Raw genomic sequence first — 23,571 nt, forward strand, 5'->3', positions numbered from 1 at the left:
CCCAAGCAGCCCATGTTGGGGACACTCACCCCTCGCCAGCAAGGGTGGTGCTCTGATTAGCTGAATCAGAATTGCCCTCCCACTGGCCCCAGGTTCAGGAGTGGGCCTCCACCTCAACCACAGGGCAGTTTCATGGTCTCTACTGGTAAGTCTGGGATAGTAGCTTGTTCTCTCTCTCCCCCCCAGTGTGGTGTGTGGGTGTGAAGCCTGGAACTACTGCAGCTACTTTGACACCATGAGGGAAGCTGCCCTGAGGATAAGACTGACAGGTGGAGGACTGCATAAACAGATATTTGTTGAGATGCGACTGGAAACCTGATCACACCTGAAGCCTGCCCTACCTCTGGACTGTCTAGTTACGAGAGTCAATACGTATTAACAAATTCATGTTCAAGCCAGTTGGAGTTGGGCATTCTGTTTCTAGAAAATTAAAGTGTCCCGTCTGACACCAGCCCTGGGAAGTACATTTTCTAGAACTGGAGAAAACTCAGATTGTGGAAGTTGACTTTGTATTGGTTCATTCCTACAAAGGACAGCCACATAATAATAAGGTGACTGGCCCCAGAGTGGGAAGCATCTGCTGTGTGACAGGCATGGTGCCACAGTCCTCACAGGCAGTGACTCACTTCATCTTCCCTGCAGTGTCATGAGATCAGAACTATCATCACCTCCATCTTCAGAGGAGGAGATGAGCCTGGATAAGACGCTGGGCCACTTGTGGGTCCCCAGCCAGGAGGGAGTGCCAGGCGCCAAGGGGCCTCCATGTCCAGCCCCTGCACAGGTGCCCAGGCCGCACACACGTCGGGGGAGAGCCTGCCGGGCCAGCCTCGCCTCTGTGGGCCAGCTCTCGTCTTCCTCCAGCAGCTTCCCTGTCTTCAGCGCTCCCTGTGGTCTTCAGAGCTCCTGCCATCTGAACCCATTCCGGCATCCGGCTGCAGTCTTTGCTGCGCCGGAGCCACTCGGCCCGCGTTCACCCTGCGTGAGCACATCCTGTCTCAGCCCAGGGGACTATTTCCAGGTATGTGTTTGATTATTTTCTCTTCCATTTAATTGTTTTGGTTGATTCCCCAAAGGCGTCAAGGATCCTTGCTTGTGTGGGCTTGCATCTCCTCGTCCACGGGTTTACGGCTCCTCTGCTCGGGGCGGGGGATCACGCAGCTGGAGGTCTGGTTCCCACAGTGCCCCCCAACTCTTGCATTTGGATTTCTCTGGAACCCCACCTGCTCCCCCCTCCATCTTCCTCCCTCATTTTCTCCTGACTTTCTACTCTGGCTCCATCTGTCTGCACCTCCTCCTGATGGTCCTCTCGCCTTTCTGTGCTGGGGTCCTCTCTGACTGCTGGCTCACAAGGCCTCGGTGGTCTGCAGGGGGTTCTCCCCTCTTGTGCTTTCTGTTTGCTCGGCTGCCACAGGCCTTGGTCATTGGCTGAGTCTCCTCCTGAGTGGGAGGCTGGCAGCTTCACACCTTGGGCCTGGGAAGGGACAGTGTGCTGCCCATGTGTCCTTCCAGGACAATGAAATGAAGGAAGCAGGGTGGCATTCCAGGCCACCTGCCTTGGGCCCTGTGCCAGGCCCCATCTCTGTCCCCATCCCAGTCCATGCCCCATCCTCATCCTAGGCCCCGTCTCTGTCCCAGGGTGGTCTTCCTGGCCCTAAACAACCAGGACCTCAGCCTCCGCCCATAGTCAGGTCCTTCCCACCGTCAGCCACCGGTGCGGGGGGCAGCAGGCACAACCCTGGCCACAGTCCTGCGGCAGAGTCCCACACCCTGTGAGGCAGCCGAGGAGACAGTGGGGATGGTGGCCCGAGCCCACCTGGAGGCCACTGGTCGGCGTCCCTGCGTCCCCATGTCTCTGGCACCATGATTCGTACCCGTCTATCACAGGCTGGTGAGCACGACTGTGTGTTTGCTGTCGGTGATGTTACATTTATCTTTGCCAGAAGGCGTGCAGAGATCCTGCCGTGACCATCTGACAGCGACAGCAACAGTCACAGCTTCTATTTCCATCCTTTTTCTGAGGGAGAGAGAAAACCACCAAATGCTGGTGCTTCAGGGGAGAAAGAGGGCTTGGCCACTGGGGGGGGGGGGGGCGGGCGCGTCTGCAGGGGGCAGTTTCCTAAACGCTCTGAGGGCCTGGTGCTCCGGACACTGGCCAGAGGGATGGCTTCTCCCTCTTCTGTCTGTCCTCCTGATACTGCGCACTGGACGCCCATCAGGGCTGTGAGAGGCAGCGAGGCAGACCTGTCCTGCGGGCTTCCGCATGATGACAGGGGCCCCAAGGACGACGAGGGCAGCGGGATGGCAGGGGCCCCGCTCAGCGGTCGACGAGGGGCAGCGCCTTTCCAGAAGCGGCACCGGCCCGCTCGTCCCCATGCGCTGCTCCGCGAGGCGACGACACCTCCGGGCGTGGGGCACACATTCGGCCGTTCCGTCTCCGTTGCCCTTTCTGTGCGCCGTGGGAAGCCCCCGCCTCCTGGGCCTCATTTCCGAACAAAGAGGAGAAAGAAGGGCTGGCGCGCACAGCCGCCCCGCCGCGCGAGCCGCTCCGGAAAGAAACCCGCCTCCCGCGGGCGCCGGTGGAGACGCCGCGCCTCCGTGTCCAGCGATCATCGCTTTGGGGTCAGGGCCTTACAGGCAAGCAGCGTGCACCCCCTTAGCCTCAGGTTCCCCAAATGTGTTTGAGCAGGGACACGCCTTCACCTGCGGGTGCCCGTGGGGACCCGTTTTCCAGGCGACACCTGGTGGCAAAGACGGGGTCGCGCACGGTCTGCAGGAGGCGGCGGGACGGGAGCCTGGTTCACAGAATTTTGTGTAGATCCGCGGAACTGAAGTGGCGATCGGCGCGCGGCGGAGCGCATCAGGCCTTGGGCGCTCGCTGCTGAGCCTGACGACCCCATGCACACGCGCACCACCGTCCAATTCCAGGAACAGACTTCCAGCCAACCCCGCCCCAGCGACGAGCATCCTCGTTTCCTCCCCGGGGTGGGCTTTCCCGGTTCTCGCCGTGGGAGACGCGCGCTGCCTTCCAGCGCTCCGCGCCGCGCTGGTCCGTCGGCCCCGGCCATCTCCGAGACGCTGCGTGGACCGTCTTCATAGCGGCCGACGGAAATAGAGCTGCCGTCTGCGATCTCGGCGAGCGGGGCTCCGCACTGCGCATGCTTCTTCTCCTTCATCCGGCGCAGGGCGGGGGGCTCGCCTACTCCTGAGTCCCAGAGGACCTGTCCCCTAAAAGCCCTGAGCCGCGGGCGGGGGGACAGGCACCCCCGCCGTTCTGCCTCGTCCTCCGCAAAGCTGGTGAGCCAGAGCCCCCCGGGGGACCCCGCGGGGAAGGCTTGTTGACAGTGCGGCTCCGGGCCTGGGAACCTGCATTTCAGGCCTCCCACCCCTCCTTGCCCCAGACGCACCCTGTGTGACCCGCTTCTGGCTCCTGTGACTGCGAGCGTGTGGGCAGCAGAGATCTGAACTGCCCCACCCCCGTGTGGGAGGGGCGGCGTCTCTCAGACACACTGCGGGGAGCCAGACCTCGTCCTCTGAGCCCGGGGCCTGACCTCAGTGCCCTCGCCGTGACAGGCAGACGCCCAACGTCTCTCCATGGAGACGGACCCCTTGGTGTCCCCCTGAGACAGGCAGACACCCCAACATCTCTCCATGGCAGACGGACCCCTTGGTGTCCTCCTGAGACAGGCAGACACCCCAAGGTCTCTCCATGCAGACAGACCCTTTGGTGTCCCCCTGAGACAGGCAGGCACCCAACGTCTCTCAAAGACAGACAGACCCCTCAGTGTCCCCCTGAGACAGGCAGGCACCCCGGTGAACCCCTGCACATAGAGTCCCGACACCCACTGCCACAGATCGGCCCCCATGGAGTCCTCTTTCAGGCACAAACGGAAGCTGGCTCCTGGCAAGAGGGACCCTCCCACAGGGGACGGGGTGGCGGCTCTGTGGGTCGTCGTGGTGAGATGTGAGTGAGACAGGGCCTTGAAGTTTGGGGTGAGTGTGAATCCTCGTACCCCCCACCCCACCAAGTGCCCTGCCAAGCCTGGGCCACTGGGTTTGCAGAAATGTACGAGGCCCTTGGTTTTCTGCTTGTCCCTGGCCCTCAGCTCTGGGGAATGCACAGCGGGGGCTGGGCGAGGATGGGTGGTCTCAGGATGGGGGCCCCTAGGGGAGGGAGGGAACAGGGTTTCTTCCCTGTGAATTCCAGGCTGGGAGCAGGCAGCACATAACCAGCCACTTCCTGTGCCCCCCTTGGTGCATCCCGACTGAGCCCAGCTTGTCCGTCCATCTGTCCAGGCCAGCCCTGTGGCTGGGCACTGTGAACGGGGCTTTGGGGTCATTGCTGGGCTTCTCTGCAATCGAAGGGGAGTCTTTCGTGCTGATTTACATTTCAGACACAGCGCTTCCATCGATCCCCGGCCCCTCACGCAGCGCCCGAGTCGCGCCTGTCCCGTATCCCATTAGCTAATTGTGTCTTGCGCCGTCCTCCATCTGCTGGAAATGTAAGCTGGCTGGGTTCTCCACCTTCCACAAGTGGCAGTGTCTTTTTGTCCCTTGTTCCTGTCCTCCTCTCTTTGACGACAAGAAAGCTCCCTCCCCATTCCTGGAGACCCCCGCTCACTTTTTGCCCCCCTGCCCCCTCCAGGAAAGCAGGTCCCACTCCTTGCGCTGACTGTGACAGAGCTCAGCTCTAACCCCCAAGACAAAGGACCGGAATCCACCCGTGCCTGGGGAGTCCTGTGGGGACCTGTGGGGTCTTTGGGCTTGTTAGGTGGTGGAGCAGCTTGGCTGGGATCTCTGGGACAAGGAGGAAGCTTCCTGGTTTCATGGGTCCTGGGCTGCAGATTTGTCTGTTGGCATCAGGGCAGGAGGGCTGGTGGGGCCCCTGGAGCCCCGCTGGGCCCTCTGCTCAGGCTGGTCAGCCTTTCCGGGGGGGTGGGATGCCCCTTGCATCCCCCAGGGGCTGGTCCAGAGCCTGGAACGAGAGATGATGTCCTGGGACTCCACCCCACAAAGGGGCCTGATGTGAAATGACCAAAAGTAAACACATTGTCTCTGCCCCCGGTTCCTGCCTCAGAGCTCCTGAAATCCCTGTGCTTTCCTGGGTGATGGGAGTGTCTTTTGTCCTAGTGAGGTGATCCTGGGTGGGCTCCTCGGTGGAGCCATGATCCAGAGAGGGGAGAGGGGCTGGAAATGGAGGTAAGGGTTGATCATGTCCACGTGAGGAAGCGTCCATAAAACCCCAATAGCACGGGGTTCAGGGAGCTTCCAGGCTGGTGAGCACATCCAAATACCTGCAGGGTGACACCCCATCTCCAAGGGGACAGAAGCTCCTAGCTCAAGACCCTCTTGGATCTCACCCTGTGTGTCTCTGCATCTGGCTGTTCTTCTGTATCCTTTATTCTATAATAAACCAGTAAACACAGATGTTTCTCTGAGTTCTGGGAGCTGCTCTAGCAAATTAATTGAACCGAGGAAGGGGTCGTGGGAACCTCCGATTTGTAAAGGGTCCTTCAGAAGCGCAGGCGACAACCTAGGCTTGCAATTGGCGTCTCAAGTGGGGAGCAGTTTTGTGGGGCTGAGCCCTTAACCTGCGGGATCCGCTGCTATCTACTCCACAGGCAGATGGTGTCAGAACCGAATTGAATTGTAGGGCACCCGGTGGTGTCGGAGAATTGCTTAGTGTGGGCGAAACCCCGACCTTTGGGGTGGGAAATGTCACAGGCGCAGTGTTCTGTGCACGGGTGAAGGAGGAGCACAGAGTGTCCCAGCCTGGGCTCCCTGAGAATGTGAGACCGAGGGTCAGTTCCAGCCTCTCAGACTGGATCAGATTGGGCCGGACGCAGGGCCACACATTAAGGCTTTTTGCACGACTCCAAATGTCCCCTGGTGAGTCAGCACCTCGTGTGCTGGGAGCTCTGCCGTCGTCCTTGCTTATTCCGGTAAAGCAGATCTGTGAGGCGGATCAGCATCTCTGACGGCCTTTGTGGGCCAGGAGAACTGCAGTGTGACCCCACCGCTGCGTAGTAGGGGGCGGACTGCCTTCCTGCCAGAGCCTGGCTGGCTGTGTTTCCCTCTTAGATGCAGAAATGCGCGCACAGTCTGCTGCCCTCATGTCTCTGCCAAGGCGACTTTCTCCCCGAGTGGAGCTCTGCCCAAAGGGACAGCACAGGGGGACAGGCACCGTCCTCCTGCTCAGCAGCCCCAGTGGGCGGGGGAAGCGGCTTTCCAGAATTGGAGGCTTCAGGGGCAGGTTGGGCGCCCGAAAGCACAGGCCTGTTCAGAGGACACCCCACTGGCCCCTCCCAGGAGACCACATGCCCGCCCCCCTGCCCTGCCTTCCTCCTGGGCTGTGGTCCTAAATCTCCCCAGACAGGGCGGAGCTGCCCCGGGAGGGCTCCTTGGAGGGTCTCCTTGCAGACGCCCCTGCTCATTAGCTGCCCCCAGACCTCCCCCAGCACCCCTTCCTCCCCTAAGGCTGGGGGAGCCCGGGCCCCCCACCCACTGGCTCTGCTCAGAGTCCCCAGCTCTGGGCCCGGCAGCTGTGCCCACCTCTCCCCTGGGCCCAGCAAGTGATTTGCACCTTTTTCAGGTGAGAAGGGGCAGCTGTGGCCTGTTCCCAGGGGAATTTCTCAGAATCAGAAGCCTTTCCCAAACTCAGTTCAATAGGAATTGAAGAAACTCAATTCGACACGTGGCTTTGGGCTCCTGCCGAGTGTGGGAACCTGGGAGCTAGGGGTGAGGGTCCTGCCAGCAGACACCCTGGGACCCCCGGGGCCTAGGCTGCCAGGACACACAAGGGGCTGATGGGGTGTGGGGCCCCCTGACCTCCAAGGGCCCTCCTACCTTCCTGGGCGCCCTCCGTAAAAACTGGGAAATATTCTTTGTAACAACCATGCTGACGTGAAGACCAACGTATTAATACTATAAATGAAAATATTACTTCAATCTCAAAGTTCTTTGTTTCTCTTACGATTTTAAAAGTCATTCAGACACTGATGTGAGCCCGGGCTGGCTCCTTATATGCAGGAGCTCAGAGGGGACACAGGGCGTGTGCAGGGCAGGGGCACCCGTGTGGAGGGGACGCAGCCGTGTGGTGGGGAGGGGCGGTGGGCCCAGGCGGTGGGAGTGGCACACGTGGGCTGGACCTTTGAAGTCCTGGGACCCGGGCACAGTCCCCACCCCCACCCAGACCGTGAAGATGTGACCTGGGACTGTCTGGTCCACAGCAGAGGTGTCTGCACGGGGCTCTGGGCTCCTGCCCTTGTTCCTGGCCTCCTGGCTGTGGTGCTGGGAGGAACCTTGGGCACGGCTGGTTGAGCTGCTGGGAAATTTCTAGCACCCTCCTGCGAGCCTGCTATGGCCCTGGGAGCTGGTGATCTACACTCCAGAAACTTCCAGACATGCCCACGGCCTCTCCGCCCACCCGTGGGGGAGTGAGGCCAGCAGAGCAGTGGGCTGGAGTTGGAGAGGCGGCCCCTGACCCCGTCCTCAGCCTCAGGAAATGGGGTCTGGGGTTGTTATGGGCTGAAATGTGCCCCCAAATTCACATTCCTAACTCTCAGGACCCCAGAATGTGTCTATGTTTGGAGGTGATTCAGGTAAACTGAGGTCACCAGGGTGGCCTAATCCCGTTGACTGGGGTCCCTATGAGAAGAGGGGATGGGGACGCAGACACATGCACAGGTTCGACCATGCGAGGACACAGGGAGAAGACGGTGTCTACACACCGAGGAGCGAGCCCTCAGAGGAACCAGCCCTGAGACACCCGGATCTCGGATGTCCAGCCCCCAGACTGTGAGAGAACGAACGTCTGTTGTTCAAGCCGTCAGCCTGTGGCCGTTTGTTACTGCTGCCGGAGCCAAACAGGACAGGCGCCTCCTCTCAGAGAGGCTGGGGGCTCTCTGTGTGGGTGGCACCCGGGCATGGCGAGCTCGTCCTCCTGCCCCGCCGGGCTCTCCTTCCTCGAAGCCGCTGCTCTGCCCCGTCGTGAATTCAGCGTGGAGCTCTCCCAGCATCTGTGAGGACAAAGCTGCACGCGAGTCATCTCCTGATGGGGGGTGAGGGACAAGGGACGAGGGCGCCGGGGCAGCAGTCCCTGCGAACGAGTGAGTGGGGTTCCGTCTGGCTGTGCCCTCGAGGCCCCAGTGACGGGTGGGGGCTCCGAATCTGACCCTGGCCACCTTGTGAGTGTTTGTGGGGTCCATGTCTGCATTGTGTTAGCACCAGGGCTTGTCATGACCGGAGGGGGCCCTGGTTCTGTAATGAGTCTGCGGCTGGGGTGGACTCTCCCCCTCGCTCTGGCTCACATTACTGGCCGGAAGGCCTGCTCCCGCCCCCTGCATCTCAGCCTTGAGCTCTGAGCCCAAACGTCCCATCCTCAGGGTGTGTCCTCTTGATTCCTGCTCTAATCAGCGCCCCCCGGGGTGTGTGTGCATGGCCCGGGTCCCTTCCCTCTGTTACACACATCGCCACTGTCTTTTACTCAATTCAGACATTGTTACCTCCACCCCGGGCTGCAGCTCGTGGAGACCAGGGCTCGTGGGCGGGGGAGACCACTCCTCTGTGGGAGCCCCAGGATGGGACTTGTGTCCTCATGCCTCTGGCCTTCCTCCCCAGCTGGGCCGCTTCGGCCCCCGCGTCCCGGCCAACTGTGCAAACTCTCTGGGCCTCGGCGGCTTCATCTTCAACAGGCGGCAAGCAAGCTGCTTCTGAGGCGGTTGGGAGCCGAGTCCCCTAGTGAGTGAGAAGCCTCCACACTGTCAGCTTCTGCGCCAGGAAGGGAGCGTTACGTGGAAAGAGGAGAGGAAAAGCACGATGGGCGTGACGGCGCGTGGAGCCAGCAGTCCTGTTCCGGACCTTCGTGCCGACCCCTGGGAAGGGTCAGCGCGTCCACACGCTCCTTCTACTTCCTTCTCTGTCAGCTGAGAGGGTCCAGCCCCGTGCACGGGCGTCTCTCCTGCCCGCTTTGTGTGGGAGAACCAGGCTCTGGGCCACACGAGCTCAAGGCCGGGCAGTGGGGATGTGGGCCCCAGCTAGTGGTCATGTCCCTGCCAGGCCTGTCCAAGGCGCTCTTGCAGACACTCTGGTGTGACAGTGAGAAGAAAAAGGGCAAATGCTGCCTCCGTGGAGCTCTGGTCTCCAGGGGGAGATGAACCACAGACAATACGCAGTGGGTCTGGGAGTGACAAGGACACTGAGGGAAGAGGTCCAGGGTGATAGGACAGGCTCGGGGGACGGTGCGGGGGTGTTTGAGCAGAGCCCCCAGGCGGGATGACCATCACCATCTGTCAGGAGACTTGCCCACACCCCACCCCATTAAATGCAGGCCCAGAGTTCGAGCCCAGGTTTATATTTTCCTGGTGACCATAGGGTGGTGTGGCCCTGGGGAAGGAGCTGAGACCCTCCGAGAGGGCACCTAACAGTGAGGACAGGTGCCTCCTTTCCCAAACCCGAGGCAGTGCCCGTCTCCCTCCCACAGCGAGCGCGGCTCTGACTCACCGTGAGAGCGGGAGTGACGCGGGCCGTCCACTTTACGACAATCGGATCTAAGAATATCCTGTCGCCCCCGCCACTGAGCCTGGGAAGATGAAGAGACAAGGCTGTGAGAATTCTCAGGGATAAAAAGGCTTCTAAAAGGAAGTAGCAGGGAGTTCACACAAGCTTCTCCCCTGCAAGGTTTGTCGAGTTCTGGCGCACATTCCAATTTTCCTAATAAATGGATTGATGTCTAAATACTATTTCTTCTCTCTGTTGAAAATACTTGCAGTGATTAATCCTGTCGCCGATTTGACTTGACACAGTAATTGGGAAACCAACTGGATACCTTTGCAAGGAGAGTTAAGTAACCAGATTTTTAAACTGATTTTTCTTTTTTCCTTTTCTTCTTTTTTTAAATTGGTATAAAACTAATATGTGTGCATGATAAAATTAAACACAATAAAGGGAATAAAATTAGAGATACAAGGTTCTCTCCATCCCACCCCCACCAACCCCAGCTCTGTTCTCACTATTGTAACTGTGTGTAATCTTTCAGAAATGTGCATGCAAAGGGTGTGGGGGTGTGTGCTCACGTATAAATTTAAACATCAATGAAATCACGCTGTAATCGGCTCCAAATCTTGACATATTGGATAAACAACATATTGAAGAGATCTTTCCAAATAGAACCAGCTCATTCCTTTATATCCTTCTAATTTTTGGCTACTATGGTTGTCTTGTTTTTGAAAAACATGCATAAAACTCCTATTGCGACTGTGGACTTGTGATTCCACCATTGCTTGCACACAATCCACACCCACACATGAACGCTCCTGCATGCACACATCACGCAAGCACACACGTGTGCATCCCACATGCACATATCACACACGTGTGCACACACATTTGCACCCAGACAGACATGCTTCCCACCTGCATCTCCACACACACCGACCCCTAAACACACACTGACACCTGTGCACACACCATCCCACGCACACCCACACCCACGTACCCCAGACACATTCACGCACGCTGACACTCCCTCACACCATCCCCCACCCCCACACTCTGACATACACACGCTGTATTCCGCCGTAACAAATGATCACAAGCTTCGTGGCTCAAAACAGCAGAAATTGATTCTCTCGCAGTCTGGAGGCCAGACGCCCCAAATCCAGGTGTGGGCAGGGCTGCGCTCCCTCTGAAGGCTCTAGAGGACCCTTCCTGCCTCTTCCAGCTCCTGGTGGCTGCCAGGAACCCTTTTTTGGCTGCCTCACTCCAGCCTCTGCCTCCCTGTGTGTCTGTGTCTCTGTGTCCAAATTTCCCTCTTCTTCTTATTTTTGGTGAGGAAGATTGGCCCTGAGATGACATCTGTGCCCATCTTCCTCTGTTCCATATGTGGGACGCCACCACAGCACGGCTTGATGAGCGGTACGTAGGTCTGCACCTGGGACCCAAACCTGCAAACCTCTGGCTGCTGAAGCAGAGCACACAAACTTAACCACTGTGCCACTGAGCCGGCCCCTCCCTCCTCTTTTAAGGACACCCTTCTCCAGTATGACTCCATCATAACAATTACATCTGCAAAGATCGTATTTCCAAAGATCGTATTTCACAGGTTCCGGGTGAGGGTGAACTTTTGGAAGACGCTATTCAGCTCGGTACATTCCTCCCCCACATACACACGCATTTACACCTCCGCATACATCCTCTGTGCACACCCCGCCCACACAGATACACTCCCCTGCATACACACACACACACGCTCCCACACACGCGCACACCCCTACCCCATGCCTGCCCCAAACTGTATCCCCCCCTTCCCATGCAGCACCCCACCCCCAACCAGCAGACGCCTCGTGGTGCCCTCCTCCCGATCCCAAATCGGAGCTGGGAAATTGGGGGGCTCTTGCTCTGGCTGTGCGGCTTCAGCCCAGGCTCAGGACTGTGCCTGGGGCGGAAGATTGTGGGCAGAGACCAAGATCTCATCAAGGCCAGAGAGAAACCCCCGGGGAGGGAGACAGAGGCAGCAAGCACGGTCATGGGCTCCAGGGCCCCACGTTTCTCCCCTTCCGAATGCAGAGGCTCCCCAGTTGCCTACGGTTGGATCCTCCAGCCTGGCAGGGAGGCCACCAGGCAGCCAAAGGCCCCTTCCCACACAGAGACCCCCTGCTCAGGGTCCTCCCAAAACCCCCACTGCCTTTTCTGGGAGTTTTTGTCCTCAGTCTCAGGAACTCCATCTGCATTTCCCCGGGAGACCTCGGGCCAGGAGCCAGGACACACAGGGGCCTGCTGTAACCCGCTGGCCTGCACTGAGCTTGAACCCTTCCTTAACATCTATTTTTCTAGGGGATTTGTGCCTGAAACGAAGTATTTGTATAAACAAATGGAAAGAGAACAGGAACTTTAAAAATCCAACCTTCAGTCGTGATGGCCTCCAATCCTCTCGTCCCTCTGGGTGGTCAAGACTGTCAATAGACGGGGCGGTGATGGCCACAGCAGGCTGTGGAGTAAAGGAAGCCTGTGATCCAGCCTGAGGGCATTGCAAATCTCTTAAGGAAATAATTCAAAACGTACATTAATTGTTGAGCCTTCTTTGTAAATGTTAGATAAAATAGAATATAGTTAAAATAGAGCAATTCTAAACAGTTTGATTTTATAGAGAAGGTTTCTAAACAAATACAGCTGCTTATGTTATTTTCCAAGTCTGTTTGTTCTAGCCGTGTGTCTTCCCCCAGCGGGTGATTTCCCACTTCGTGAATTCATTCGTGTCCCTTCTTCTGTACACTTGTCTTAGGCAAAGCACGGCCAAGTTTCCACTTTCCCTCATTTGACAGCTTAGAAGGTGGAGAGACAGACCTGCCACTTGAGGCGGGTGTGGCAAGTCTCTTCATGTGGAATGGGAAACACTGCGGAGGCCACCTTTGAAAAATACCTCTCTCTGGCTGTAGTATTTACATCCCTTCCATATGCAAAATATACACATTCCCTCCCTCAGTGTCCCCCAGGTCTCATCTCATTGCGGCATCAGCTCAAGGTCCAGAATCTCATCCTCTAAACAGGGTCCAGGGCCTCAAAGTCCCCAAGTTTATTCCCAGGATATTTCCTCAAGTGCAATTTCTCTTGATCTGAAGAGCTACAGACAACAGGGGTCGAAGTCTCTGTTCCACACAGCAAGCACATGATCGGGAGGAAGGACAGTCAGGATAGAGACTCCTGACCAAAAAGGAGGGGACGTGGGTGGCACAGACTGGTCATGGTCCACCCAGAGGAGAACCACCTGCCAGGGCACCAATCCCCCTGCTCCAGAGGCAGGAGATGTACCTACTTAGGTCTGAGTGCCCTCCTTACGAGTGGTTTCCTCTGTTCTTGCCTCTGCCTCTGTGCTCTTGACTCCAGAGTCATCCTTCCTTTTCCATTAGAAATTGTCCATATTTGCACCTGAGGACCTTGCTTAGTCTGCCTCCTGAGAATAGGAGGTTGATGTCCCAGAGACCTCTTTTCATTTTGAACTGTCTCTCTTATTCCAAGTGGCAGTGCTTCTGCCACTACAATTCTCTTAAAAACTTCATGGATTGCCTATGTATATTATGGGGGGCTCACTCCATTAGACAAAAGATATCCTTATAAAGTTTTAGCCTTAAATCCTTCTGAAGTCTCAATAAAAGGTATGGAAGCCACACTCTTAATCTGACCTTTGCCCCAAGACCATGTTTGACTGGCAGGATTCTGAATTTGATCCTTGCCATGGGGTTTGTCTTAGTCACATCAGGCTTTTATAACAGAATGTCATAGACTAGGTGTCTCATAAAAACAGAATTTATTTCTCACAATTCTGGAGGCTGGGAAGTCCAAGACTGAGGTGCCAGCAGATTTGGCATCTGGGGAGCAGAGTCTACCTCCTAGCTCAAAGGCAGCTGTCTTCTCCTTGAGTCCTCCTGTGGTGGAGGGGGAGAGCTCTGGTCTCTTCAGCCTCTTAGAACGACAGTAATCCCATTCATGATGCCCCACCCTCGTACCTAGTCACTTTCCCAGGCCTCACCCCCTAATACCATTACATTGAGGATTAGGATTTCAACATACAGATTTCAAAGGGACACGAACATTGAGTCCATAACGGGGCATTTTCACACTTTGGGAACATTTTGCTGGTTTAAAGACTCTGGTAAGAATCAGCTTTGAACCTAGCCAAATCCTGACTCCTTTATATTTCCTCTAAATTTTGTTCAAAAATAGAAAGTTCCTTCATTATTTCATCCATACTTTGTGCTATGCCACTGAGAGAAACCAGCTGGCACTTGTGACATTCTGCCCAGAAACGTCTTTAGTGAAATCCACGAGCCCATGCAGTGTGTTTTCTGCTGTCCAGATTTCCCCAGGGAATATTTTTACCAACCTTTCTGCTACTAGAGGACAGCGGTCACTTCCCCCCATCGTCACTGACCTTCAAGGCTTCGCTAGCAGCACCTGGAGCTCCTTCGGGCTCGCTGCCCAGTTCCAAAGCCGACCTCACACACTTCAGGCCTTGTTTCAGTAACTCCTCACTCCAGAGGTGTTGTCTGCCAGCCAAGTAGTGCACCTGCAGGTCTGGGTCACACAGAGGGAGGGCCCTTCAAAATTCACACTAGGGAGGCTGGCCTGGTGGTGCAGTGGTTAAGTTCACATGTTCTGCTTCAGTGGCCCGGGGTCCACCAATTCAGATCCCAGGTGCGGACATGGCACCACTTGGCAAGCCATGCTGTGGCAGGCGTCCCACATATAAAGTGGAGGAAGATGGGCATGGATGTTAGCTCAGGGCTAGTCTTCCTCAGCAAAAAGAGGAGGATTGGTGGTAGCTGTTAGCTCAGGGACAACCTTCCTCAAAAAAAAAAAATTCACACCAGGAGCTGGTGGAGCCCAGGCCTTTCACCTGAAATTCTCCGCCCCTTTCACGTGTCAAACGCCCCCTCCTCCAAACCCAGCCCAAGCTCCACTTCCTCCATGGAGCCAAGCTTGACCTCCTGCCTCTGAACTTCTGTCTCACTTCACCCTCCCTCTTTTCCCGTAGTGTCTCGTGTACTGTTACTGGTTTATATACCTTGTTGTCCTCAGCGTGGTGACTTCTGGGTGGCACAGTTCAGGGTTTATCCAGAATCCTCAGAACCCATTTGACGAGTGAATAAATGAGTCAACATGGGAGGTGACTTTCCCTCTTGCCAACTTCATCTCTAAAATGAAAGACGAATGAATCGATAAAGTGACCCTTACACTCCAAAGGTAAATAAATACCAGGTGGGTTGTAGTAGACATTATTACCATATTTCACCCAATTGGGAAAGTACCACTATGTTATGTGCCACTGAGAAAGAAAGGAATGCTGCCAGTTGTTTATATTAATAAAATAATTCTTTCAGCGTTCTGAGGTGGGCGTTTATCATGTCCCTGGGATGGCCAGTGCATTTCTCATCTCGGAAGTATATTTTTCATCTTCAGAACTTTGGGTCTTTTTACATCTCCCTTCATGCTCATGTTTTCCTCTACCTTCTTGAACATATGGAATCTACTTATAATAACTGTGTTAACATTCTCGTATACTGATCTATCATCCATCTTTTCTGGGTCTGTTTCTATTGATTGATTTTGATCCTGGTTATGGATCATATTTTCCTGCTTCTTTCCACGTGCGTCAATTTTCAGTTGAACTCCAGACGTTGGGAGGTCTGCACCGTTGAGTGCTGGATTTGGGTATTGCTTCAGGTATTTCTGGGTCTTGTTGGAGTCCTTTAGAGGCTTTCAAGCTTCATTACTGTGGGCCCTCTCCTCTGGGGCTAATTTGGTCCCATCATGGAGAGAACGCCCTCTGAAGACCCCACTGATGCCCTGCGGGTTGGGAGGTCTTGCACTCTGGCTCATGGAGCCTGGACAACCCTCTCCCCACGTGAACTCCCAGGCCTGTTCTGCACACTCCCTTCCAGTGGCTCTTTCCTGGGTACAGACAGCTTCTTCACGTGCACGAGGAGGTCAGTACTCAGTGCTGGACTCGAGGGGACCCCCAGCAGTTCCCTCTCAATATCTCCTTCCCTCCCCCCCACCGCTGCCTGGATCTCCCTCCTCTCTGGTACTTGGCCCTGCAAATTCTAGTTGCCTTGGCCTCCCTAAATCCTAACTGTGCCTTCAACTCAGCAAGACTTTAAGCTGGGGGCACTTAAAGGGGCCCTATCTCCCAGAGGCCACTATCCGATGCTGGCTGTTGTCCAACGTCTCAAAACATTTTTTTCATATTTTGTCCACCTTTCTAGTTATTTAAGGTGGTAGAGTAAATCTAGACCCAGTTATTCCATGGTGGCTAGAAGTGGAAGCCTTGGTTTTTGTTTAACTACAAATGTTTTTGTTTCACCTTCATTCTTAAAAGAGAGTTTCATGGGATGAACAATTGTTGGTTGAAAGCCCTTTTCGCCCAGGCCTTTGAAAGTGTCGCTGTCCCGTGGTTCCACCGTTGCTGTCGAGATGCCAGTTTGACTGCTATTTAATCAAGTTACTCGTTCTTGTCTCTCTAGCTGCTTTTATAATCTTCTCTTTGTCTTTGGAATTTTCTAGTCTCCACATGATCTGTCCAGGCATGGCTCTCTTCATATTCACCCTGTGAGATCAATTAAACTCGTAGAATCTGAGGAACGGTGTCTTTCTCATCCACTCTCTCCTCACTGTTACCTCAGCCCCGTTTTATCTTCTTTCTTCTTCTGAAGCCCTGATTGCACCCCGTGGGGTCTTTTTCCTCCACAGACAATGCTAACCACTGAAGAGAGATTGTTTCCCAACCTTTGTTCCTCTGTGCTGCCGTCTGGGTGGCTTCTTCAAATATATCTTCCAGTTCACTAATTTCATAGACATCTGCATCTAATTTGCTACTCAATCTCTTTGCTGGGTTTTCAGTTTCATTTATCCTTTTTTATTTCTATAATTTTTTTGCCTTCTCAATTTTGAGAGTCTCTTGTCCATCTATTTCCAGTAACTTCTTTGGTTTTTTAAGCATATTAATCAAGTCGCCACCACCCGGGGACCATGTGGAGCCACGTTTTTGTCTTGCGTTTCCTGGTTCGCCATGAGGGGTGTGCCCGCTGGCCCCGTGCTATGTGAGTCGGGCTTCGTGCTGAGAGTTCTCAGAGCAGACTTCTTTCTTTCCTTTTCTTCTTTTCCTTTTCCTGTTCCACCCAGATCCTTCTGAGGGTCAGGGTTTTCCTTTGAGTGTGTGGAAGACCCAGTGTTACAGGGTGGTCTCCATCTGGACCCCTCTCCTTGCCCAGCTCCAGGCTTCCTCTCCCCACTAGGGCCTTTCACAGTCTGGGTTCCAGGTCACAGAGCTCTCTGACCACAATGAACTCTCTTTCTAGTTGCTTCTGGATTCCCACTGCCTCCCTTAGTCAGCCTGGCCAAGCTCTAAAAATATTGTAAAATACGTTTGTCAAGATGTTTAGGTTTCTGTACGAGAAAGGGTCTCTCTGGTGGGAAGAGCAGAGGCTTGTTTTCCTGGCAAATGTCCTTGCTCCTTTCGCCCACTTTCCTCTAGTAGAAACACGGAGCGAAGGCACAGTCACTGCCCTGGAGGAGGAGCTGCCTTCCCATGGGGCTGTCCGCCCCCTTCACACGGGGGCAAGGCAAGGCTCACGAGGCTGGACTGGCCCTGGTCACCCGGGAAGGCACGGGCCTGAGCCTGGCCTTCCGGAAGGTCATGCATTCACAGGCCTGCTCCATGGAGCCCGCGGGGTGGCTGGAGAGCAAAAAACCCAACCACTGCTGCCGTGGGGACTCTGGGCGTGTCAGCTTTGGTTCAGAGCCAGCACCTACCACGCAGCAGTGACCACGGCTACCCTGGGAAGAAAGCGGGTGTGCAGAGCACTGGGGCTGGGGTGGGGACGCCCGCCCCTTCTCATGGGGCCCTTCCTGACCTCCAGACGCTGCAGCCCCTTCTGAGACCTCACGCTCTGGGATCCAGGGACAAAACCCTCTCTTGCACTCCACTGGAGCCCCCAGGCACCCCCACCTGCCCTCCCAGCCGCAGCTGACAGGGATTTCTGCCGGAACGAGCTGTTCTCTTTCTCCTTCCGCCTGTCACCTCCTGGCTGCAAACGGAGCCTGGCATGTCTGCACGGCCTCATCAAACATTCATACCCCAGCACTGCTGGGATGGCTGGGCAGGCCGCAGGCCGTCCTCTGTTCTGTGAGACTAAAAGCACCCTGGGAACGCGCCCAGAGCTGCTGAGAGGAAGGCTCTGGTCAGGGGTTGGAGGCCACCCCGCCCAAAGCCCAGGTAGGAAAGGACCCACATGGCAGCTGGGGACTCAGGGCTGGGGGGCTCCAGCCCCAGCGGATACAGCGAGAGCTTCCCTGAGTCAGTAGCTGGGGTCTGCTGCCCCCTCGCCTCTGGGCTGCCTGCTGGGGTGGGACGGTCACCCCCTCCGGCCAGGGTCTTGCCTCCTCAGTGCTTCCTCATCCCGAGGGTCTTCACCGAGGGCTGGTGGGGAGACCCCGGGGAGGTCACGCCTGGCACCCGCCTTCTCACTAATGCTGTCCCGCTCTCTGCTGCCCTGGCCGCACGCCCCCCACGGCTCCTCCTCTCCCTCCTCTCCCTGCTGGCAGTGTGAAGGCACCACCCAGGCTGCCCACAGCTGCCATGGCGTTGGGACCGTGCCGCCCCACAGACGCCACCAGAGGGTGAGCACACATTCTCCGCCGGGTCCCTCCCGGGCAGGCTGAGGATAGGTGGGGGCAGAATCTGCTCCCTGCAGGGCAGCTGGGATAGGGGTGGGGCAGGGTGGGCCGGGAGGGCCTCCAGCAGGCGAGTTTCATGCAGTCCTTCACCATACCTGCTGGAGCACCTGCTTAGTGCAGGAAGTGGGGCTCCATGTGCTGGGGAAACAGAGGAGAAGCCGTGGGCAGTGCTCCACCCTGGGGGCTGCGTGGACCAGCCAGAGTGGACCAAGGGCTTGACCAGGGCTGCATGGCTGGGTACCAGGACAGCCCAGGTGGGGCTGGGAGGGGTGTCACGGAGCAGGGCTGACATGGGCGAGTGGGGAGGGGCTTCCTGGGGGCCCAGGGCTCAGCCCAAGGCACGTGGGGCCAGTGTGGCTGGAGGGGGTGCCTGGGGGCTCCTGAGGAGCCTGCAGTCATGGGAGGACATGGGCTTTGACGGGGAGAGAATCGGGAACATGTTGGGGCTGGAGTGGAGGGAGTGTCGCCTGACTTGTTTTCAGAAGGAGCGTTCCGGAGACTGTTCAGGGCAGACTGCAGGGGAGGGTGAGGGCCAGGGGAAGCAGGGCACCATTTAGGCGGCTGTGGGAACAATCTGGAAGCGGTGATGCGGGCTTGGCCCAGGGCGCAGAGGCAAGGACCTCAGGAGGTATGGAGTGTGGAAAAGCTGGAAGACGGGGTGCAAGGATGCGTGATCAGCTTCCAACTGTGGGAGAAACGGTGCAGGGGGAGGACGGACTTGAGTTGACCGTGTGCGCCAGGCCTTTCCGGACGTGGAGCGGGGGCGTCTGGAGGAGCCCCAGGCAGCCACGTAGGGGGAGGAGAGGAGGGTCTGGGGCTGGGCCCGGGGCAGCCCACCGTGCAGGGGCATGGGCGGGGGAGCTGGAGTCCTGAGGACCCAGGATGAAATGCGTCCCGGAGAGAGGAGGGTCAGCTGCCCAGGTCGGAGGACGACCCAGAATTGGCGGTATTTACACAGACGACCCAGGTGGACAAAGCCGCCTCCTCTCTTCTTCCTTTGGTGTCTTGCTGCCTGGTTTTCTCTTTGGAGGTCTCACAGTGACCCAGGGACCACCACGGGCCTGTTCAGTTCCTTCCATGTTCTGGTCTCTGGTCAGGCGCCATCGTGACAGAGTGGCTGGGGTTCAGGGGCCTGTGTCATCGTCCGGGGTCAGCCCCCCTAGGCCGGCGTGTCCTCCCCCTACACCTTAGGGCCCGGGTGGGGAGATGCCGACTTGCCTGGGCCTGCCTGTCGCTGTACTTCTGGTTCCACTTCCCCAGGAGACCGGCCTTTCTCCTGGGTGCGTCCTCGTCCTAAAGTCCTCGCTCCACCTCTGCCTCGAGAAGTCCAGACCGACCCTCCTCTCCTTGCCCAGTGGGCAGCCCGCTCCTGCCCTCAGCCAGACCCCAGCGCACACGTCCTTTCACCTCGCAGCCGTGCTTGCAGCTCTCAGAATCTGTTCTGGAGAAATACTTGCACACACACATGCACACATGCATGAGCACACAAATGCATGAGCACACACGTGCACAAACACAAGCACACGTGCACACACGCACAACACGTAAAGGATGTTCGGCACTGCAGTGCTTGAAATAGCAAGAAAAGAAAAACATGGACATTTCCCTCCGTGTTTAAATTGACCTTGGCACACGCGTGTCCATCCACAAATCAAGCTGGAGGAAGCCACTCTGGGGGCGGGCCCTTTGTCATATACCGGGTACGTTCAGTAGAAAAGAAAATTATCAGCTGATTTTACTTGACAACAAGGATGCACAAATCTAACATCTAAAGAGTAGATACATGACTCTGACGGTGACTTAAAAAGTACCCCTGGTCATCGGATGGGGTCGTTCCACTGCGCAGGGATGACACAGGAAAATCCTGCGCAAGCTCTGCTCGCTTGGCGGCCGGGCTCCGTGGTTTTGGCGTGGTCCGCCGCTCTGTATCAGCGAGGTCACTGTTGTCCGAGCCCCTCCATCCGTCCGTCTTCTCGCCTGCTCGTCCTGTCGGGCGGGAAGGGAGAAGTCTGCGGTGTTCTGCGCCGGCCGTGGGTCTGTCTCCGCCTGTGACTCGGCCGCCGTGCTCCCCGTGTTTGAGACCAGGGTAGCAAAGGCATCGACATAGAACGCGTCCTCCTGGGGGTGGGCCGTCCTGCGTGAGGAGACCCCCTCCCCTCAGCGCCAGCAGAGCCCTGGCCTCAGTGTCCCCACACTCTTGCACCAGCTGTATCAACACGACTGTCCGCTCTCTTCCGGGTCCGCGCGCCTGGTCTCTCCTTCAACGTCCATCTCCCAGGTCCTGCGCTGAGGGCGCGGCTCCCACCGAGTCTGTCTGACAGGCTTCGCTCTTCCCTGAAACACCTGGCTCTCGACATTTGAATCATTCGGCTTCAGACTGGCCTCGTCCTTGCTGTTTTGTTTCTCTCGCCTGGGCCCTGTTCCCTCTCTCCGCTCTTGCCCTCTTTCAGATTGATGAATTTCATTCCGTGTTTATCCTCGATTAGCTCGCCAGTTATAAATCCCTTTACTCTTCTTTCAGCAGCTGCCCTCAGGGTGACGACGTGCATCTCTGACTTGTTAACGTTAGTGTAAATGGTCCTGCCACCTCCTTGCAGACACGCAGCGACTCCGAACTCCGGATTCCATCTCCACCCGACTCATTCCACTGTCGTTGTTATGTCTTAATTCTGCTTACAGTTTAAACCCTGGGAGTCACTGTCATGATCATTGTTATTAATTTGTACAATCATATTTGCGTCTAGTTATTTATTTACCCTTTCTCTGGCTCTTCCTCCCTTCTTCCTTGACCTCCAAGCTTCCCTTTAGCGTCATTTCCTTTTGCCTGAAGCGCTCCCTTTCGTTGGTGCGTCTGTGTGTGTGCACACATGTGTGTGGGGCACGTGTGTGTGCCTGTGTGTGCACATGAGTGTGTGCGTGTGGGCACATGCACATGTACCTGTGTGTGAGCTCGTGATCTGGTGTGCCTTCCCAATGGCTCTGCTGCTCTCTGGTCCCTTCCACCTGAGCCACTGGAGCAGTATCAGTGCGTCCACTTGGCATCTGGAGATCCCGCCCCAGAGCCGTCTGAGCCGAGGTAACAGTTCAGGGTGGGAATCACGGCCCCCCATGTCAGACTGTCCCTTCCAGGGCTCAGAGGTGTGGCCTGCAGCCCCCTGACTTAGCCACAGGGCTGGGGGCACTTCAGCCCACCTGGGCAGATGCCCACCAGACCCTTGGAGTCCAGAGGCTCCAGCAGACACTCTTGGAGCCAGATGCACAGCGACAGGGCCACGGGCCACAGTGTGGGGTCTGCCACCCCTCTTCCCAGGGCCGGGCCTGCAGGCAGGCAGAGACTGGGGTCTTTACTCAGACCTGGAGCGAGAAGCAGGGCCTGCTCGCTCTGGACCTCGCAGGAACCCACGCACAGGGTCTCAGGAGCCGGCACTCCCCGTACCCTCAGACGGTGCCTCCCTCTGGGTTCTCCTTCTATCCTGCGCCAGTGTTCATTTAATTCCATCTTCCAGGCAATACCTTAAAAATACGAAAGTCTAACAAGCCAGCTTATGCTTGACAGGACAGATGGTCCTGATTCGAGTGGAAGTTGCTGCGTCCTGTTCCGAAAGGAGGTCTAGGTGGCCGACAAGGACAGGCTGCGTGTTTCCTCTGAAGATCTGGCGGAAGAGGGGCCATGAAATATTAAAAACGTAAGTGAATAAAACATTGAGGTGCAGACGCGGCCAGGAGGAGCCCTTGCTCCCACAGAGCCCGTGTGGGGTGCTGCAAATCTTTGGAGCAGACGGCTGCTCTCTTGGTGCGTTTCCTGGGCACTTACTAAGCCAATTGGCACTGAGTGCCCCAGACATGGTTTGGGTGGCTGCAGTGTCATCACTGTGCCTGGTGGAGATGTCTGTGGAGGGGACACTGTTGCCCACCCTGTCCTGTCCCCCAAGAAGGTCCCTGAGGTCCTTGCACATCTGCCCCACGCCGCTGCCACCACCGCCAGCACATGTGAAGTGCATCCAGATCTCTCGAGGCTAAAGCATGAAAAACGTGCATCTCAGAATCCGGGAAACGTGGCGCATCCTGAAGTGTGACCGTCTCTCTTTGTCTTCCAAGTAGACATCAAAAGAGTGTTTAGATATCGGAGCCACAGCATAACTCGTGGTTCTACACAAAGAAGAAAATTCCGATTAGGGGAGTAGAACACATTTTGGAAGTCAAAATGGTGAGGTATTTTGCTTCTCAAACTGGGGCCCTTTCTGGCAGGCTGCCAGGAATACACGGCCCCACGGGACAAACCCGAGTGTCAGTTTTCCTCACAGACACACAACCGTGAGCAGTATCTCGACGCAGAACAACACGCACACGCCTGTCGCTGCGCAGAGTTCCAGGTACAGCGAGCACCTCCAAGGAACCCCACCTTCCTGGCTGGCGGCTCGCCCGGGGGACGCTTCAGAGAGGCCTGAGCAAGAAGAGTGCGGGACGCCCCAGAGTGCAGCCATGCCCCCCACCAGGTTCCAGACTCAGGAACCCCCTAATGCAGGAAGAGGGTCCAGACCACTGAAGCCAGGACCGCCCCCTCCCCACTGCCCTCACCACTCGGGCTCCCCCCTGTGCCCACCCTTTCACAGACCTCCCACCTGCCCCAGCACAGCCCTCCTCTGACAGCTGAGGCCACCCAGACCACAGTAGCTTCGAGTCCAGGGGCTCTGGGTGGTGAGCATTCCTCTGTTGGCTCCGTCCAGATCCTTCCCAATATCCGGTGTCCTGGGGGGCACCCTGGCTGTGGCAGTGGGGAGCGTGGGGAGCCAGGAGAAGGGACGTCAGGGAGCTGTGTGGGCGCACGTGTAACGCTGTGGGGAAGGAATACCACTCAGAGCTTGGGTTCTATGTCTGCAGCCGCCACGCATGGGACTGATGAGTATGCCTCCCCTTCCCCAAGGCCATTTCAGGTCCCCTTCCCTCCACTGCACCTCCACCAGTTAGATTCATTACAGAGGGAGAGGACCCATGCTTGTACCCCCGAGGGATCGGAGGGGGTCCTCCCTACCTGACTTGTGGTTTTCCCACGGCCCTTGGGGAATGTAAGAAGATGTGCCTTAGAAGGTCCCCCGATCCCACACTTAGGCTGCCAGCCCCTGTTGGGTGGCAGCACCCTGATCGTTAGGGTCGGTCACCCAGGAAGCACATTAACCACATTAGGGGCATGTGCACCCCAGAATGCTCACAGGCTTTCTCAGCTTTCTGTTCTGGGGAAACTAATCGTGTCTCCTGAGAGAATCCTTACTCCCTTGGATACCAAAACTTCTAAACCCAGCAGGGCCCAGGCTCCCAGGGCCAGTGGACAGACACGCCCAGCAT

General features: G+C 56.7%; 1 protein-coding gene across 3 annotated transcripts in view; it reads left to right on the forward strand.

Annotated features, from left to right (window-relative positions):
* The first annotated feature begins 652 nt into the window (after positions 1-652).
* The window catches only part of PCBP3 (poly(rC) binding protein 3), a 319,960-nt gene continuing 297,041 nt past the window's right edge, over positions 653-23,571 (forward strand). For all 3 annotated transcript variants that reach the window (XM_070489050.1, XM_070489045.1, XM_070489054.1), the window contains exon 1: positions 653-1,018. The gene's annotated coding sequence lies outside the window, so the exon portion shown is untranslated. The remainder of the gene's footprint in view (positions 1,019-23,571) is intronic.

The sequence above is a fragment of the Equus asinus genome, chromosome 18 (assembly GCF_041296235.1).
Source record: "Equus asinus isolate D_3611 breed Donkey chromosome 18, EquAss-T2T_v2, whole genome shotgun sequence".
Lineage (NCBI taxonomy): Eukaryota > Metazoa > Chordata > Mammalia > Perissodactyla > Equidae > Equus > Equus asinus.